This window comes from Pinus tabuliformis, chromosome 6 (assembly GCF_031772625.1).
Source record: "Pinus tabuliformis cultivar Carrire ecotype Pingquan chromosome 6, CPIR1, whole genome shotgun sequence".
Classification (NCBI taxonomy): Eukaryota; Viridiplantae; Streptophyta; class Pinopsida; order Pinales; family Pinaceae; genus Pinus; species Pinus tabuliformis.
The window spans coordinates 1,858,175,756-1,858,194,684 of NC_142292.1; the positions used below are offsets into that span (position 1 = coordinate 1,858,175,756).

General features: G+C 41.3%; 1 pseudogene; it reads right to left on the minus strand.

Moving 5' to 3' along the window:
- Positions 1 to 887: 887 nt before the first annotated feature.
- Positions 888 to 18,929, minus strand: part of LOC149266495 (DNA replication licensing factor MCM4-like) — a 122,656-nt pseudogene continuing 104,614 nt past the window's right edge.

Below are 18,929 nucleotides of genomic sequence, written 5' to 3' on the forward strand. Positions count from 1 at the left end.
ATGTATCTCAACCAAGTTTGTTCAAGATAGACGCATTATCTTGAGACAACTTGCTCATGTATTTATATGTATCATAAACATTATTTAAAAAAAAGGGAAATTCATGAGAATGAGAGACTACAAGAAAGTCTCTCATGCCTTTTCCACCATCTCTGGTTTGGGTATATTTCTACTATTTATTTTCTAAGTGCTTTATTACTTGTTTATTAAATTTATTTATTTGGTATCAGAGCCTATAAACAAAAATATGAGAGGCTAGATCCAAATCTGGGAAACAAGTGTGGCTGAATTTTCTGTGTGGTTGCTTTTGTTGGGAGAAGCGTGATGCACACCAGTTTGGCCACAAGCAGGAGATCCATTACATTGTTTGGCATTGAAATCTGTTGACGGAACTGAGGTGGAAGAATTGTTGCAGTCTGTGTAGGAAAAGGAGTTTTTTTGTTGGGGAGTGAAAGCACCTGTGCTATCACCAAGTCAGAAAATTTGTTAAGTACTTATATGTATCCACCATTGCCATGAGAAGAGAAGCTTGTGGATGTATATAATCACCATTTTGAATTTGCATAAATTTTACAAGCTGAGAGATTGATTTATTTTGTTGGGTCATGCATGTGAGGCGATATGCATTTCATATTGGTAGTCATCTCGCGTTCAAGGTCGAAGGTTTTCTTTATTGTTTCATAATGGATCTTTTATATTGCAGAGCTTCCATGGCGTGAGTAAGCCGCAATCATGATAGTCTCACCATTTCCCATGGCTAGAGTGTTTGTATAAGTTCTGTCGATAAGGCTTGCACGTACAATCATAATCCAGGGATTGAAAGACAAGATGGATGATGCATCTGGACCACTGTTACTAGATTCTTGAACAACGAAAAAGCCTTCCCTCTAGGCGAATAGAAGTGCAATGTCAAACACGTTAAGAAAAGTGACTACGCCTTTTGGAGGCGCATTTGGTCTGATAGACAATGACAGAATGTCTACCCCATTTTGAGTGGCTTGATCGATTGCTGCAACAACATCTGCCACAGCTCCTATGTCGGGATATATGGCTTTGTACACAGCGATCCGAGCACGAGGTGCCATGCCGTTGGTTGTACTGTAGTTGAATCCATTTGAAATAACTTTCACTCCTGAGTTTCCAGCGGCAGTTGAGGCTGTGTGACTGAAAGTCCCATGCCAAAATAGCCAGCTTGATCCATCAAAATTTATTATGCCTCAACTTCCTATAAATACTAAAATTTACGAGATTTAATCCAATAGCCAAGTAGGGGAACAAATATTTGCCTGCCATGGCCAGTTGCATCAAAAGGAGAAAGAATATCTCTGGACGTATTGATTGGGATCTCGTCCCTTGCATCCCTTGCACCAACAATAAAGTACCTGGCTGAGACAATCTTTCCATTACAGGATCCAATGGGAAAATAAGGAGCAACGTTGCATTTTCTAGTGAAATATGGAAGCAGAGGATAAGACTTGTTGCAAAAGCTGGGATGAGTGGGATTGATCTCTGTATCCACAAAACCTATAACGATGTCTTCTCCAGCATTATATGTTCCCCCATTTGCAACCCATGGTCCTCCGGGCAGACCTAGATATTACAGTATACCCAGCGTTTGCTAGAAGCCCATCAATCTCAGATTCTACCTTCACACCTGACGAAGAACAACCCATCATATTTTTGTGCCCTGGACTCGATCCTAGGACCTGCTGCATGAAATTGCGATGAACACCAATTTGATGCGGTTTGATCTCTAAACCTGGAGTAAGGTATATTTTTTAATTTTGTCATTTTTTATTGGGAGAGATGTGTTGTAGAAAGCATAGGATTTTGTTTCAGTAGCATGAGGATCGCATGGATATTTCAATTGGAATGGTTGTTGGGCATATGCAATGAATGGGAGGATGCCCATGGCAAGGATTAGTGATATTATGGTAAATTGACTACAAGAATTCATAGTTAATTTGGGATCAATGCTGAGTTGCTTGTTGATGCTCTTAATGGAGTTTAAGAAGGTGATTTTTTAGTGGAGAGGTAGTATATTTGAAGTCATAAGTGAATTTTTGTATTTAGAGTGATAAGTTATTTTTGGAGGGAGAAGTGAAATTTTTTGTACCTTTTGGAGAGATACGGAGTATTTGTATTTTTTTATGTAATGGAGTAATTAGTGATTTTGTGGAGTCTTAAGGATAAGTGAATTTGTTTGAGAGAAAACTTATTGTTGTAACCCAAAGTAATGTTTTACTTTGAGAGAGATTGAGTCCATGAACATCCATTTTTGAAGACGATTTGCTTCCAAAGTTTGCAAGTGTGACATTCTCATTGAGAAGTCTCCACGACAAAGTTGTGACATTGAAGAATGATGTACTCTGTAATTAATAAAATCATAATTTTTGTGGTGCTTGTGTCCTAGATCTGCCCTAAATTGAATAAGGGGATCTTAGGTACATCGTGTGTAATGAATGAGTGTGCATGACTTGTATTCAAATTCTCAAAACACCCTCTTTGTATTATGCTTAAACAACTACATGCACATAAGCGAGCTTATGTATAAGAACACTTAATCAAGCTCCTGTAATCAAGCTTAAGTAAACAAGCACAAAGCATCACATCATCAACTTGATAAGATGATCTTCCAAGTGAGCACATTTCACACCATGTAATCAAAGCAATCAAGTTAAAGACCCTACAAATTCAAGCATATTTAAGCCAAGACGACATCAACATCATCAACACTTTTTGTATCACTTGCAGATATACATTTTTTAACTGAATTGTACCGGTCTCAGTTGTAACTGACACCTCAATTTGAATTGTTAAGGTGAATACATTAAGCCAAGTAAGTCTTCAACTTGAGTCATCAAGATTGAACTTGTCATTTGTCTCTTGGGTGCATTTTCGACAGTGTTCGACACCCTTCCTTTTTTAAAATCAGCACATTCAGTGAGTACATTCAAGAAAGCACAAAGTGTTAGTAATCAATCAAGCAAGTTCTAGCAAGAAATCATCATCAAATGAGTGAGAATTCTAGTATTTTATTCTTAAAAGTGAGCATCAAATCAAGCGAGTGTTTAACGTAAGTGCAATAAGCAATAAATCAAGGGAGTGTGTCATTCAAACATAGAAAATCAAGCGAGCATGTCAAAATCAAGTGCGAAAGTTCAAAGCACGACATCTACAACAAATGAGCCAGTGTGAAGTTGATTGAAGCATTCACAAAGTGTCAGTGAAGCATTCAAGCAAAGCGATCATCATCAAGTGAGCGTGAAATCAAGAGTTCAAGCAACCAAGTTATAAAACTCTAGCAAGTGTTTAAAGCATCAGCCATAAGCAACAATACAAGCGAGCCTGAATTCAAAGTGAACAAGCTAACTTGGCGACACACATTCAACTGTCCCAAATTCTTAACAGTTTGATTTTATCATCAGCTGGCGACATGGTGAACATTAGCAAAACAACTCTTGCTGATATTCAAGTGCATCTTCAACATGCACATGAAATGATTGAGTTCCTTCAACCGGAGTCGCAACTACAAAGAACTGAGTTGCTAGAGAAGAGTGATGCTTCCAAGTCTTTGAACAATACAAATACAGCTGATGATTCCAAGTCATTGATCCAACCAACATTAAGTGTCAAAGTGGTCCCTGATCTAGTTCAACTTTCTTCCAAACTAATCATTAAGCCATGGGAAGAAATCCAAAGTAACAGAAATGGACGAGGCTTAGGATATGTCAAAGATGACGCCAAATTGCATATCCCATATTATTCAAGGCCCATTAAGTTTGTCAGTGCAGGGTTTGTTGCACAAATCACATCAGCTAGTTCTAAGAAATTTGAAGACAAACAGAAATACAAACAAACTAAAGTTGCAGTCAAACCAAAATGCCTTCATTGTCAAAGAACCGATCATCTGGAAGATCAGTGTTTTGATCTCCATCCTTGTCACCATTGTGGCAAGTGAAAGCATTCATCAACACAATTCAGCAAACAACAATAATCAACCAGATTGAAGATCAATTATTCATGGATTGATCCCTGGGAATGGTCATCCACGGTCATAATATTGTATAACTTTTACAATTGAATTCACTCACACATATTACAGCCAACAGTAAAAATGAAGATGGTACTCTCGTGCAATTGAACGAGGGAGTACACCAGTGAAACACTCCTACACCTGAAGGGGGGGAGTTCAGAAATAATTTGAAGAAGATTGTCTCTCCTTTCAGCTAACAAAGGGGGGAAAATGTCAATGAAATTGACAGTGGTTGTTAGACTGAAAGTCTTGACAACATCAGCGAAGTAACCAGTGGGCATTTTCATCAGCAAGTGAGCATCAACAAATTCACTAGTGGGCGATCGACAGCAAAGTCAGCAGTGAGTAGTTTTCAAACACAGCAAAAGCAACAGTGAGTTGTTTTTCAACGTCATCAGTAGATTTGCCAATGGGCATTCATCAACTTTTGTCAGTGGACAAACAAATATGCCAGTGGGCGTTCATCAAATTTTTTCAGTGGAGACAGGATGTTGATTTCAAGCAAAGGACAGTTGGATCCTTTTGCAGCTTGGCACGTGATGGAGTTGTCAAGTGACAAACAGAGATGGATCAGACATGTAGCTAACTCATGGTCTCTTCATATTGCAGTTTCTTCAGTATCTAGCTTTGGTGATTTTTCAGGAAAATGTTTCTTGAGGATCAACTTGAGAACTTGGAAGAGGGTTCCTTGTTCTTATTTTGGATTTATCATTGAAGGGGGGAATGTTAACCTCACTCTCATAATAAAACAATTATAAATCCAAAATTATAATTAAATAAATCAAATCTTGAGAATTAGGAGTTAGTTCCTCAAACTAGGGAGTTTAGTTAGGATGAGAGATTCTCTCCAACTAGTTATCCTAGATTAGTGTTTTGTTGAGAATGTATCTCAACCAAGTTTGTTCAAGATAGACGCACTATCTTGAGATAAATTGCTTATGTATTTATACGTATCATAAAAATTATTTAAAAAAAAAAAAAGGAAATTCATGAGAATGAGAGACTACAGGAAAGTCTCTCATGCCTTTTCCACCATGTCTGGTTTGGGTATATTTATACTATTTATTTTTTGAGTGCTTTATTACCTACTTATTAAATTTATTTATTTTGGTTGATAGTGAAGGCTGTATGGCAAGTCCAGAATATTATACATGATTAGATGAAGAAAGCAACGTTGGTTACTGTTTTATAGGATCGCATGCTAACATGGTACATTAAGTATTGCATCAATAACCCGATGGCTTCGTTAGTAGATATTCAGACCGTGCTAAATAGGGAATTCACTAGGCCCATGTCTGAAGCGCAATCGGTCATTGGATTAAGGTAAATTATGATGAGGCCTAGTGAAACGCCTTGGGAGATGGATCAAAGATTGAAGTGCCAAATCTGTGAAGCTAATATGAATCTTACGGATGGGCAACACCGCGAATGGTTTATAGCTTCGCTCTTGCCTCATCTAAGGGTTGTGCTATCACAACAAAAGATTGGGACCCAGGTGGAAGCCCTTGTGATCAGATTGCATGAAATGCCGATTCAAGATGCTGCTTTGGGAGTTCAGCAGATTCATGTGGAGTTGTAGAATCTTTTCCTAGAGTTCCAAAGTCTGAAGAAGGATAGGGTGGCTCGGCCAGAGGTGTGTAAAGAAGTTTGGCTCCTGAAATGAAAAAGTCAGGGATGTGACAAAGATCACTGCCTAGTCATCACGAATTATGTTGTAGGGGGAGGGCTGATGCCTTTGAGGCCAGAAGCTCAAGCGGGGCCAAGTACAAGACCCGTGCTGTGGTCCGCTATCTGTTTAGTAGCTGGAAAACATGTGACAGACAATTGTCACTTACTGCAAAAATTTGTACTGACACTGAAAAAACTCTTTTGCAAATTCTATAAATCTGTGGGTTATGATGAGCGTAATTGTCGTAGTTATGATCTAATGATGGATAAAATGCCCGCATATCGAGTGCAGGCAGAAACACGGCCCCCAGATCAAGGCACTGGAGGAGCGCAAGGAGTATATCAGGGACACCAACAAGGTTGAGGTGGAGGAGGACCTAGTAGAGGTCAGGGCCAAGTTATTTGTTACAATTGTGGAGTGCCAGGAAATTATGTGTGAGAATGTACAAACCGGCACGACTATCGTGAAAATATTGTACACAGTTTGACGATGCGTCGAAGACTGCCCTGTATTAATAGCTAAGATGTGGGAAAAGGGGACACAGACTCAATAACCTATCTAGAACCTGGAGATGATGAGGGTTGAACCCCATGAAGAAGATCCTAATGTGAATATTATGTTGGGAAGTGGAATGATGACTGGCGAAGATAAAGGAAAGAAGCCTGAAGAAAGTGACTGGGTTCGTAAAGCTCCAAAAAAAGGAGGTTGAGTTTGATTTGGATCTCGTGAAGGAGAAATTCATGGAAGCAAAGAAAATCTTCATTGAGGCTTCTACCTCAAAAAGTCAGGATAAGCTATCTAAAGAAATGGACCCCTCTATGCTTACTACCTTCTTGGAGACCTGTATGAAGTTGTTGCGCGATAGCAAGGCCGTAAAAGGATTATATGAGTTGATAAATAAGTGTTTCGGAAAAGAAAATGCTTCCGAGGGACTGCGCATAATCAGGAAAACTGGTAAGCATAAGGCAATAACAGGGTGTGAGATGAGGCTCACTACGTAGATAGGAGAATATGAAATGTATCAAGTTATTCTAGATCTAGGGTCATATGCGAACATATTACCTAAACATATGTGGGAGAGAATGGGGAGACCCGCACTACAGTGGTCTCTGATTCAATTGAGGATGGCTAATCAACAAAAGATTATCCCCATGGGAATATTGCAGGGAGTGACAGTAGATATTGAAGATGCGAGCGCGTAAGCTGATTTTGAAGTAATAGAGATTGTGGATGACAACAATCCTTACCCCGCACTCCTTGGGATTGATTGGGCCATTGACATGAATGGGATGATCAATTTGAAGAAGCGGACGATGCCATTTTAAATGAAATTTCTCCACGTAGTAGTACCTTTGGACCCTGCTAAAGGACCACGCTATACTGAACTGGTCTGTGATTATGAAAGTGACGATGATTTGGACCACATTTATAAGATAACGATGCGAGATCAATATTGGGTGAATCCAAAAACTGATGGATGTATTGCATGGGACTGTGTAAGTTCCTGCACATCAGATACAGATGAGGAGTTGGAACACTGGCAGAATTGATTGCATGAAGTGTCTATGATGCGTTGTAACATGATGACTAAATCACTGCGATGTGTATCGTCGGAGGTAAGGAGTCTACTTGATTATGACGGGTTAACTGACGTATATAAATTTTTGGATGCATTTGAAAGGGAAGTACTAGAGAAACATCACCTCCAAGCCTTGGATTTGGCACTACATGCTACACCCGAAAGATGGTGGGGTACACACAAAGACAATTTTGAGGACTGGCACAAGTACAAAAAAGTGATGAGGGTGTGCTTTGGTCATCCAAAAGTTTGCTTAACAGAGAAATATGATGGAAGGAATGATCCACGCGATCACTTGGCAAAATGGACTGAAGTTTATGGAGCAGAGCCATAACCTGAGTAGGTGCATTTGTTTTGTCATACTTTGGATGTGATACCAATGAATTGGTACTTGGAAACAGAGGTCCGCCATGGCACTGAAGAATGGGACGTTTTGCGACAGGGATTCTTGATGACATTCATCTTTGAGGATGGATTTGAAAGATGAGGCATTGCAGGAGGTCAAGGCAACGATCTTCAGAATACTGTAGGATCCTTTAGATTTGATTCAACCAAATTGGGCCACCCAGCTACGCCATGTGCTGGAGTGCTACAATGTGACCGCTGAAGAAGAAGATGAGTATCCAAGAAACATTAATATCCCAGAGACAGAAGGTCACCGCGAAGTTGAGGGACCACAAATAGAGAATCTAGATATCACTGCGCCACTAAAGACTAGATAGGTGAACATTGCCACAGATGCAGAGTGAAAATTTGCAAATATTGGGGACTACTGGGATGATTCCATAATAGATAAGGTCGCTGAGTTGCTCTGCGAGTATCGGGATTTGTTCCCTACGAGGTTTTCAAACTTGAGAGGAATAATAGGGGACTTGGGTGTTATGAAAATTACGTTAAAGCCGGACGCAAAGCCGATCAAGCAAAGGCCTTATCGCCTCAATCTGAAGTATAAAGAAAAGGTCCGCTTAGAGTTGGATAAAATGCTTGCAGCAAGTATTATTGAACTGGTAGAGGAATCTGATTGGGTGAGCCCAATGGTAGTTCAGGAAAAGAAGAAGAAGGATGAAATAAGGATATGCGTAGATCTCAGGAAGCTGAACGATGCTTGCATGCATGATCCTTTTCCAACACCATTCACGGATGAAGTACTGGATAATGTAGGAGGACAAGAAGCATATTCATTCACGGGTGGGTTCTTTGGGTATCATCAGATCAAGATCATGCCTGAAGATAGAAGTAAAATGACCTTCATGACTGAATGGGGATGCTTTCAGTATACTGTAATGCCTTTTGGGCCTAAGAATGCGCCGACGATCTTTTCGCACGTAGACATTGCGACATTCAAGGAATTCATTCACAAGTTTTTGCAGGTATACTTTGATGATTAGACGGTGTTTGGGTTGGTAAAGCGCCATGTGGCTAGTTTACACTTGATAATGGATACATGCCGGAACTATTAGATCGCGCTCAACTTGAAGAAATGTTTGTTATGGGTTCCTTTCAGAATCTTGCTAGGTCATGTGGTATGTAGACAAGGATTAATGGTGGACCCTGCTAAGATCACAATTATAATCAATTTGGAGGTGCCACGAAGTGTTAAACATCTACGTGCAATGTTGGGTCATATTGGCTACTATAGAAAGTTCGTCAAGAGTTATGCCCAGATTACTGCGCCGATGGAAAAGATGCTAAAGAAGGATAGTCCATTATGTTGGGATGAAGAATGTCAATGAAGTCTGGATATTTTAAAGGAGAAAATGCTCACCACGTTGATCCTAGTCTTCCCAGATTGGAAGAAGGAATTTCACGTGCATGTGGATGCGTCATGCATTGCGCTGGGAGAAGTGTTGACATAGGCCAGTGAGGGAGAGTTGGATAACCCTATAGCATTTGCAAACAGGAATTTATCTAAGGCTTAAAAGAACTATTCAATGATAGAGCATGAAGGATTGGCTATGATGTATGCTCTCCAGAAGTTCAGACACTACTTGCTAGGTGGCCACTTTAAGATGTATACAAACCATTTTGTATTAAAATACCTAGTCAACAATCCTGTGTTGGGGGGGGGGGGGGGGGGGGGGGGATATGCAGATGGCTGCTGTTGTTTTAGGAGTACGATTTCGACATAATTGTGAAGCCCATACACTTGAATGCAGAGCCAGATCATATATCGGGCATTGATACAGGAGAGGAGCCTACCAATTTAGAGGAAGGGTTGACTGACGTGCAAATCTTTGCGGTGCGCGTCACAGACAATAACTTTGCAAACATTATACACTTCTTGACTATAGGAATGGCTCTAGAAGGGTAAACTAGTCAACAAAAGAAGGAATTGGTGGTGCGCGTGGCAGACGTTTCTCTCATCGTAGGCCATTTGTATAAAATGGGATCGGATGAAATACTACGACGTTATGTGCCTGAGTTTGAATGAAATAGTATCCTCATTAAAGCTCATGGAGGAGTCACAGGAGGCCATTATGCAGGAAAAGAAACAACACAGAATATTTTACGCGCTGGATTGTGGTGGCCAACACTACATAAGGATTCCACAGCATATTGTAGGGATGCAATGCATGTTAGATAAATGGCAGGCCACCACAGAGGGATGATTTTCCTTTGAATCCACAGATGTCATTGCAGCGATTTGAGAAATGGGCGATTTATTTTGTAAGGTCGATTCAGCCTCCCGGAAAGAAGACGAGTGCACGATATATCATCACCGCGACTGAGTATTTGACCAAATGGGCAGAGGCACAACTCGTGAAGGACTGTACAGGGGCAATAGCAGTGAAGTTCCTATTTGAATATGTGTTAACCAGGTGTTGACAGTGCTGGACCCGTCAACATGTCAAGGGGATCTCCCCGATAAGAAATCCCAATTAGACATTAGATCATTTGGTGTAGGAGTCCTACCAATGGGTCGTAAGGTAATGCCTTGATTGCGATGTCGTATATAGGCAAGTAAGATAAATCTATCAGTGCCAAGGGTGTGATTGATGCAATGAGTCAAGGAATGAGTCTGAGAGGTTCCAACACTTCAAAGGGAGAGGAAGGTGAAGGTGAGTTCTAGGTTGAAAGGGATCAATCCCAACTCAGCTAGGAACACACAACATAAAGGACATGCACAACTTCCGGCAAAGCAGTTGACACGAATGTGGTAGTCACAACATACAAGGTAATATAACACGAAAAACACTCACAGATCAGTCTGAGATGAGTGTGACAGTTGATATAACAAGGTTCAGAGAAAGGTCTGTCTGATGTCCGGCATAGAAGTCAACACGGACGGTGACAGCATTAACAACACATGCAACACATTAAAAACAAGATTCATATAATTGCATACAAATCACTTCATATACAAGTACGTAAGTTAAACAACATATATCATTAAGGCAACCAGAGCAGTCCAACTACAATAACAACATATGCATGAAAATGTGCTGGCTTTTATTATATAAAGATGTGTAAGTCACAATCACACAATACACCATGTAAGCCTACTAGCCCCATCAGTGGAACATTACAGTCACATCTGCTAGCTCCTCCAAAGAGATGAACTAGCTCTATGCAGTGGAGAAGCCAAGGCACATTACAATATTTTCCAGGCCTTCTTCAAGATAGTCTTACTAGAAGCTTGGCTGACCAAAAGCCTATACAATGAGTTATGAGGGACTATTTATAGAAAAGAGTGGGTGACCCTTGACATTCCCCTTTATGACAGTTCAACCACCCTCATGACTCTTCACCTACTCTATGACTGTTATGTCCAACTATTGACACTTGACTTACACTTGACATGACTCAACGTTACAATGCACATGTACTCATGTGAGACAAAATGGTTTGAGAAAGCCAAGCAATACATCACTGACACACGGTACACTATGGTGAGACCAACTCTTTGACATGCTTGTGATGGTGAAGGTAGTGAGGTGAGGCCAAGCTTGGTCGTCCGTGATGGCGTGCATGCATCTCATGGTGACATCTTGCTGAAGCGAACTCTTGCCTCTGTTGCAACCAGTGCATGGGTTCGGCTCCTTCATCCAACTCATCTATTAACATGCACATGGTCTTCTTGGGTACAGTTGAAGCAGAAACACACTGATGCATAGTGTCCTTGTTGATCTTCAAGTGTGGGCTAGTGGTCATGCGCATCAACTTTCTGAAGTATCTGTTTAGGCCCAGTTGGACTTGCTTCTTGTCTTTGCATTGGTGAGTGTGTTGAGGTTGGATTGCATGTGTGCACTCAATGACATGTATGTTGTTGGATCCCTTAAATGTGATCAACAATAGTTCTCACCATGTTTTCTCTGTGTCAGCTCCTGGGATGGATCCTTAACTTGTACTGGCACAGTTTCATTCGTGAGTGCATGTTGCAACCACTGTTGTTCCTATTCCTGCTACAAACCATTGGAATGTCTGTGAAACTTCATTTTCTTCCTGAGTTGCTGCTTTAGCACATGTAACTCCTTCTTTGTTCCATATTCTGCTTTTGCATGATCTTCATGTTGCGTCGTCACTTCATAACCGGAGTATCCAAAGTTGCTTTCGTTATCAATGGATCTGCTTGATCTTGCAAATTTGCTCTGCCTCTATGTTGTCAACAACCTTCCTCTTGCATTCATTGTGTTCGCTGCATTCGCTATGTTGTTGTTCATGGTGATGCTCATTGTGATTCTACTGTTTGATGTCCTTTTCCACGAACAACTTGATGTCTTCGCGAGTAGGAAATATCATAGACACTTGATCGATTGCATCCCCAAGCATGCTCTGAACAGTGTCTTCGTCTCTGCTCTCCTGGAAGCCACTGTACCTTTACTGCTGAGAGGTAGATGAACACTTGCGATACCTGGAGACATGGCAACACTCATAGCAAGCAATCTATCAGTTGAAAACCAAAATGAACATGAGAACTAACTTGCAACATATCTAGGTGAATGATCATGAAGGTTGCACAATTAAGGCAAGGAGGTCGGGAGACCGACTGCCAAGACTTCATAAGGCATAGTCCAGGCTGCTGAGAGACTGATTGACTATTGGAAATGTGCAATGCACAGTCTAGTCTAGCTGCTTACTACTCGGATTGCGCATTGCACAATTCCAGCTGGGAAGGACTGCTGGCCTAGGGACATATTGTGCAATTTCTTTGCCCAAGCAGCCACTGTCCTCCAGAAATTCACAAAATAGTCTTGGAGGCCAGTTTTGGGTAGGAATGTGCAAATCTGGAGAGGAAGGTGAGCCTTCCTTTCCCAGATTGCAGAATGTAGCCTTGGTGAAAGTAGAGCTCGGGCCAAGGTTGGTCTGACTCACCGATGGGAAACTGAAAGTAAGTAAGTCAATGAATGCATGGAGACACGAAGTGATAACATAAGTGATTAACAATGCATGAAAAACATGAATGAAATATTCAACAAGAAGATCAACATGCATGTGGGTGAGGTAGTTCGTCGGTTGGGCGAACGTCTGTGAAAAACAGTTTCATGCATGCGACAACAGTGAGATAGCAGCAAAAACTGAAATAGATCTAGGACAAGCTAGTATACATGTAAATGAAAACAATCATTCAAAGAAATCAAGCAAACAATACTTCCACAATTGAAAACATAAAAAGCGATAGAAATTCAACACAAGGAATGGTAAGCGAGCTTACCCCAAAACAACTGAGTTGACTGTGCCGACTACTCCTAGATGTGATGTGGAATGTCAGAGCTACAAGGTTGATGTGAGGAATGATCTTTGTAGCATCTGGTTGATGAGTATTAATAACATCGAGGTTGCGATGCACATGCCACAAATCTAGGGGAAGAGACACTTGGTGGGAGGTTTTTGAAATGATCCTTGCATGTAACCTCCAATTGCTAAACATAGATCCCTAAAACAAGGGATTCCTTTGCATGCTACCTTGGGTGAGACAACCCAAGCATGCAAGTTTGTTTTTCTCAATCCCAGAGGGAACCGGTCAACTCAGTTGCACATGCATGAGACTGCTTGATTGCTGGAGAAAAATGTGCATTTTTGGCTGGGAGCTGTGCTCGTTGCCTAGGAGATTTGTGCAATTTTTGGGCTGAGCAGCTGTCTGCTTCCCAAATTTGCACATATCCTAGGTTGAACAACTTGTTGCTGGGAAAAATTGCGCAATTCCTCTAGGAGGGTTGGCTAGCAGGATTGTGCAATCTTGGAGCCCAACAGGTTGTCAAAGATGATTGTGCAATTTCTGGAGGAAAGGTTGGCTTCGTTGCAGAAATGCACAAATTTCAAGGGGAAGCTGCTCAGCCTGCAACTAGACCAAGTCCTGGTGTGCAGCCTATGAAGGGAAAAGATCAAACTGTGATCGGCAGGTTGCCTTTACGCAACAAAGACACTAAAGCTTGAGGACTTGATGAAGCAAGGAAAGTTGTTGTGAAGGTTGGTAGGGAGTCTCCAAAAAAGTCTAAGACAAAATTTTAGAGGGTGGTTGTAGCCACTATAACACTTGGTGACACACTGGTAGAACTGCAACTCTCTGAATGGACCTTGTTCGTGAAAATCAAGTCTAATACCTTCGAAAGTATTGTTCAGCTCTCAGCTCATCTTGGCTTCACACTAGCTTGATTATAAGATGTAGCATCTGCCAGAATCTTGGTCGATTGACACACATTCCAAGCCAAGGCAACAAAGTTGTTTTGATTTGGGTTGAGAGGTATATAGGTGCACAAGTAGTATAGCTGTCAGAGTCTTAGTTTCATCTCTGGTGTTGCTCCACTGCCAGCAGGTCTGGACAGTACCCCAGTGGAGTCGCATAGGAATACAAGCATGACTCCGCTACCAACGAGCCTGGTTAGTACCCCAGCGGAGTTACTTGCATCACCTCCTTGCGCAGGAAGCCTTTCTCTTCTTTCACCTTATTCATTTTTTATTTTGAATTTTTTGACATTTTTTTTTTCATTTTCATTTTCACTGTGCATAGCACTTATTCATTTCAGAGGCGGAAGAGGGATCTTGAATTATTGAGAGCAGAAGAGGTTGTTCCAGTAGAGAATTAGTTTAATGTATCTTTGACGTGCCTGTTAAGGTTTTCCCCTTCACCTTACTCTACTTGATTGAGCTGATAAGGGTTAACCCAAAAACAATCAACTAGAGAAGGTGACACTAGTTAGCGCACAAGCGTTGTGTTTACACCAAGGTTCACTTTGAAGAGTACGTATTTTCCTTTGATGTATCATGGACTAAGAGTAACAAGTTCATCATACATAGGCAAGATGACAGATAACCAAGTAGTGATAGTTGTACAAACCCTCTTGTACTTTACCCAGCTCGTTTCATGAGTCACACATGGTTTCATGCAAATGAACCTATGAACGAAACAAACGAACTAACTAACAACAAAGCCAGGCGAAAGCATAACCAAAAATGAGAGCAAAGCAAGGAAACAAACAAGGAAACAAACAAACAAGAAAACAAAGCATGAAAGAAAACAAGCATGCAGGCAGACAACTGAAAGCAAACACTACTCCTAATCCTGCACTAACGGTGCATGGGCCTAATCACGTGAAGTGATACTTCCAATGCAGCCACCGACGCATTGGTAGACCCATGTAGGTGAAGGATTGGTTTGCGAGTAACCTAGTTGTGCGGACCAGCATACAAGAAAGATATGATAGTGAAAACAGCCACACTTCATGTTTCAAAGTGCCCACGGGACATAAGTGAGTGCATGTGCATGATGGACAGTCCGTGGACTTATCATGGTGCTGGGTGACACTATAAGCAACTTTGAAGCATAAGCACACTCTTGACTATGACATGCAAGCAAACGAGAGAAACAAAGATAACTTGTGTCATGATGGAGTGCTTGCAATGTAAGATTCCTCCAATGCATGAGCAATGGGATTGTGCAGTTCGAGTGGAGGAAGTGTGATCTATGTGTGATATGGATCTTCAATGCATACAAATGAGTGATGAGGAGCCTTGGGTGTTTGAACAATTTCATGATCAGAAGTGAGACTAACCCCAAGAGAGCGAGGACCTCACATAACCATCAGCTCGGGCTGAAGTTACTCGATAGTCTTAGGTGTCTCAACTTCATCATCAGGTAGATCATCATAAACTGGTGGATTTGAAAGATCAACTATGATAGATTCATGGTTGTGATAAAAAATGGAATAAAATTGACCCCGCTGCCACGATCAGAAAAATCAAAGAATTCTTCGGCATCCCCATGATCAGATGAATCAAACAGAGGGGTATATGAAAAGTGAACGAACTCATCCTCTGTGTTTTCAGAAAAGACAGATGAAGGATCAAGTGGATCTTCAATGAATAAATTATCCTCTCCGTTGTCGAATGATGGACTAGCATCTGGTGAGTCCTGCGAGTGATCAACAATGGGTGCATTCGTGGATGAAGTCACACATGCAAAATCATGGATGGAAGGTTCACCAAAGAAGCTAGGAAAGAATGGAGAGGGCTCAGATGGAAGGGAGTCATCCTTCGCAGAGTGTTGACGTTCAATCTCCCACTCATACTCTTCATGAATGACAGCACATGTTGGTTGTGCAACACCAACTGCTTCAGTGGGTTGTTCCTTGTTCACAACAAGTGAAGAGTTCAGAATGGATGAACACAAGACAACATCATCTGGAGGAACACCTGAGTGCAAAGATGGAGGTCGAAGAAAAGAATGCATATGGGAACTCGAAGGACTCAAAACCAACTCTGCTCAAAAATTGAGTGGAGTGATATTGGGAGGCTGTGAAGGATGAACAAATGTGCGAACATGATCCTCAGCATCACTGGGCGATGGTGGAACTCTTGAATGAGAGGGAGGTGGAAAATTCATTGAGACAGTGCCTGCTCCCACATGGGATTGCACAGTTCCATCAACGAAGAAGGTTGAGTGAGGCTTGACATCAAGCTTCCTCTTGGGATGGGTAGATTTCTTAAGATAGTACTCGAACTGGTCCCAAAGATAAGAGAACTTCACTTGGCTCCTTGGATCTTGAAACTGCATGTCACGAAAGCGCTGCCAAAAATCAATAAGGGATTTAGGCGGAGCCCTCCATTGCTGTAATAGTTTCCACTCAAGATGTTCTAGATCAAAATGATAGAATGAGTCTTCAATAAGATCATAGAATTGCTCGCATGAGTGCATAGTGTCAGCTAGTAGGCTGAGCACCCAACAAAATGGAGATTTGCGAAGTGTGAATACAAGCAACAGACTAACCTGTTCATCAGTAAACTCATCTTCTTGATAAATCATGGAAAGGAAGTTATGTAAGTGCTCAGGCCAAGCCACTTCGCCTTCACCATCATATGTGTGAGTGGACAAGAGATTGAAAAGCTTCCCCGAGACGGAGGCATCTTCACGATTTGAAAAACACCTCGGGGGAAGAAGAATGAAAGACTCCATGAAGGATATGCAAAGGTTCAAAATTGGATGAGAGGACACTTCTTGTCATTAGGCCCTCCTTTTAGCACCAGAAATGTTGACGGTGCTAGACCTGCCAAAATGTCAAGGAGATCTCCCTGGTAAGAAGTCCCAATTAGACCTCAGACTGTTTGGTGTAGGAATCCCAGCAGTAGGTCGTAAGGTAATGCCTTGACTGCGATCTCGCATAGAGGCAAGTAAGATAACTCTATCAGTATCAAGGGTGTGACTGATGTAGTGAGTCAAGGAATGAGTATGAGAGGTTCCAACACTTCAAAGGGAGAGGAAGGTGAAGGTGAGTTCCAGGTTGAAAGGGATCAGTCCCAACTCGGTTAGGAACACACAACACAAAGGACATGCACAGCTTCTGACAGAGTAGTCGACACGGATGTGATAGTCACAACATACAAGGTAAGATAACATAAACAACACTCACAGATCAGTCTGAGATGAGTGTGACGGTTGATATAACAAGGTTCAGAGAAAGGTATGTCTAATGTCCGACAGAGTAATCGACACGGACGGTGACAACATTAATGACATATGCAACACATTAACAACAAGATTCATATAATTGCATACAGATCAGTTCATATACAAGTACGTAAGTTAAACATCATATATCATTAAGGCAACCGGAGCAGTCCAACTACAATTAACAACATATGCATGAAAATGTGTTAACTTTTAGTATATAAAGAAGTGTAAGTCGACATCATACAATACACCATGTAAACCTGCTAGCCCCATTAGTGGAACATTACAACCACATTTGTTTGCTCCTCTAAAGAGATGAACTAGCTCTGTGCAGTGGAGAAGCCAATGCGCATTACAATATTGTCCAAGTATTCTTCAAGATAGTCTTAGTAGAAGTGTTACACAGTAATTTGTCACTGCCTTCATCCCAGTCTTCCTACTATGTCATGAGTCCAAATCATTCATGCTCATGCTCTCTGATGATGCAGAAACTTTGGAAAAATGGGTCATTTGGCAACATCAGAGAGCATGAGCATGAATGATTTGGACTCATGACACAGTATGCACCTCGATTTGTGTCATTATGCTGGGGGCATGCAAACTTATAACAAGCATAGTTTTTCGTTTCAAGCTTGTGTAAACATGAAACTGAATCCAAGCAGAGTTCTCCATGGTTCAAGCTTGTGTAAAAATGAACCCATACCCGATTTACATCTTGTGATTGCCGCTTTATCCGCTAAATTCTGCTAGATGAGCCTCGGTTGTTTCATTCCATTGCTACCATCTCTTTGGCCGATCATATGCTCTCACTTGGTTGTTTTTCCTTTCCTCAGGAACCGCAATGATGAGTGGTTTTATTAGCCAGCCTCTTAACCTTTACATGTTTTGAGCAGTTCCACCATTGCTAGAACCAGTTGCTACCCTTTATACCACTCGTTCCTCTAGGACGAGTCTCCTTTAAGCTCTTTTCTGACTCGTAAAAGATGAAAAGATTGCCGAGTATTTTTCCCTTTTTGACTCGTAAAAGAGAATAAAAATGGAGGTCTGCGTTAAGCTCTTTCCCGACCGTTTAAAAACGAAAAGATTGCCGGGTTTTTGTCATTTCAAGCTCGTTACCGGTTACGAAGCGACGTGGTTTCAATCGCTTTTTTACTTTTTCAGGTCGAAATCACTACTCATGAAAAGTACTCCTCAATCGTAATGGTCAGGTGGTTCTTTTGAGCATTGTTTTATACTTTTTCGAGCTCGAGAGACACAACTTTACGAAAAAGGACCCCCCTGGAGTTTCCTTTTCTGCTGTCTTTTCAAACTCTCTAAACATGAAAAGACGCCGAGTTCTTCCTTTGTCAGATTCGTTAAAACTTAATGACATTGGATTCTGTCGAAATGACGCCTTTCAAGCATATGCTATCCCCGTCAAGCTTGTCATCAAAAAATAACCGGGGTGCTCGCCAGCAATGGTGGGGAAAATGGAACCACAATCATTGTCGTGTCAGCAGTATGTCGCTCTTGAACATGGCACTTGTCTACGTTCGTGTCTGGGTGGGAACATCTCATCTTGTTTTTACACTTGCCTCCGTGGGTTTGGGTTATCTTGTTTGACCTCTCATCTGCTCATTACCTTGTCACCATGACCCTTGATCATTTAATGTCAAATACTGCCAAGTCCACTGTCGTGCCGCCGATATGTTCAAGAGAAGTTGACCTCTACAGAATACTCAACCTCCCTCTGATACCTCACACAAAATATCTTATCCTT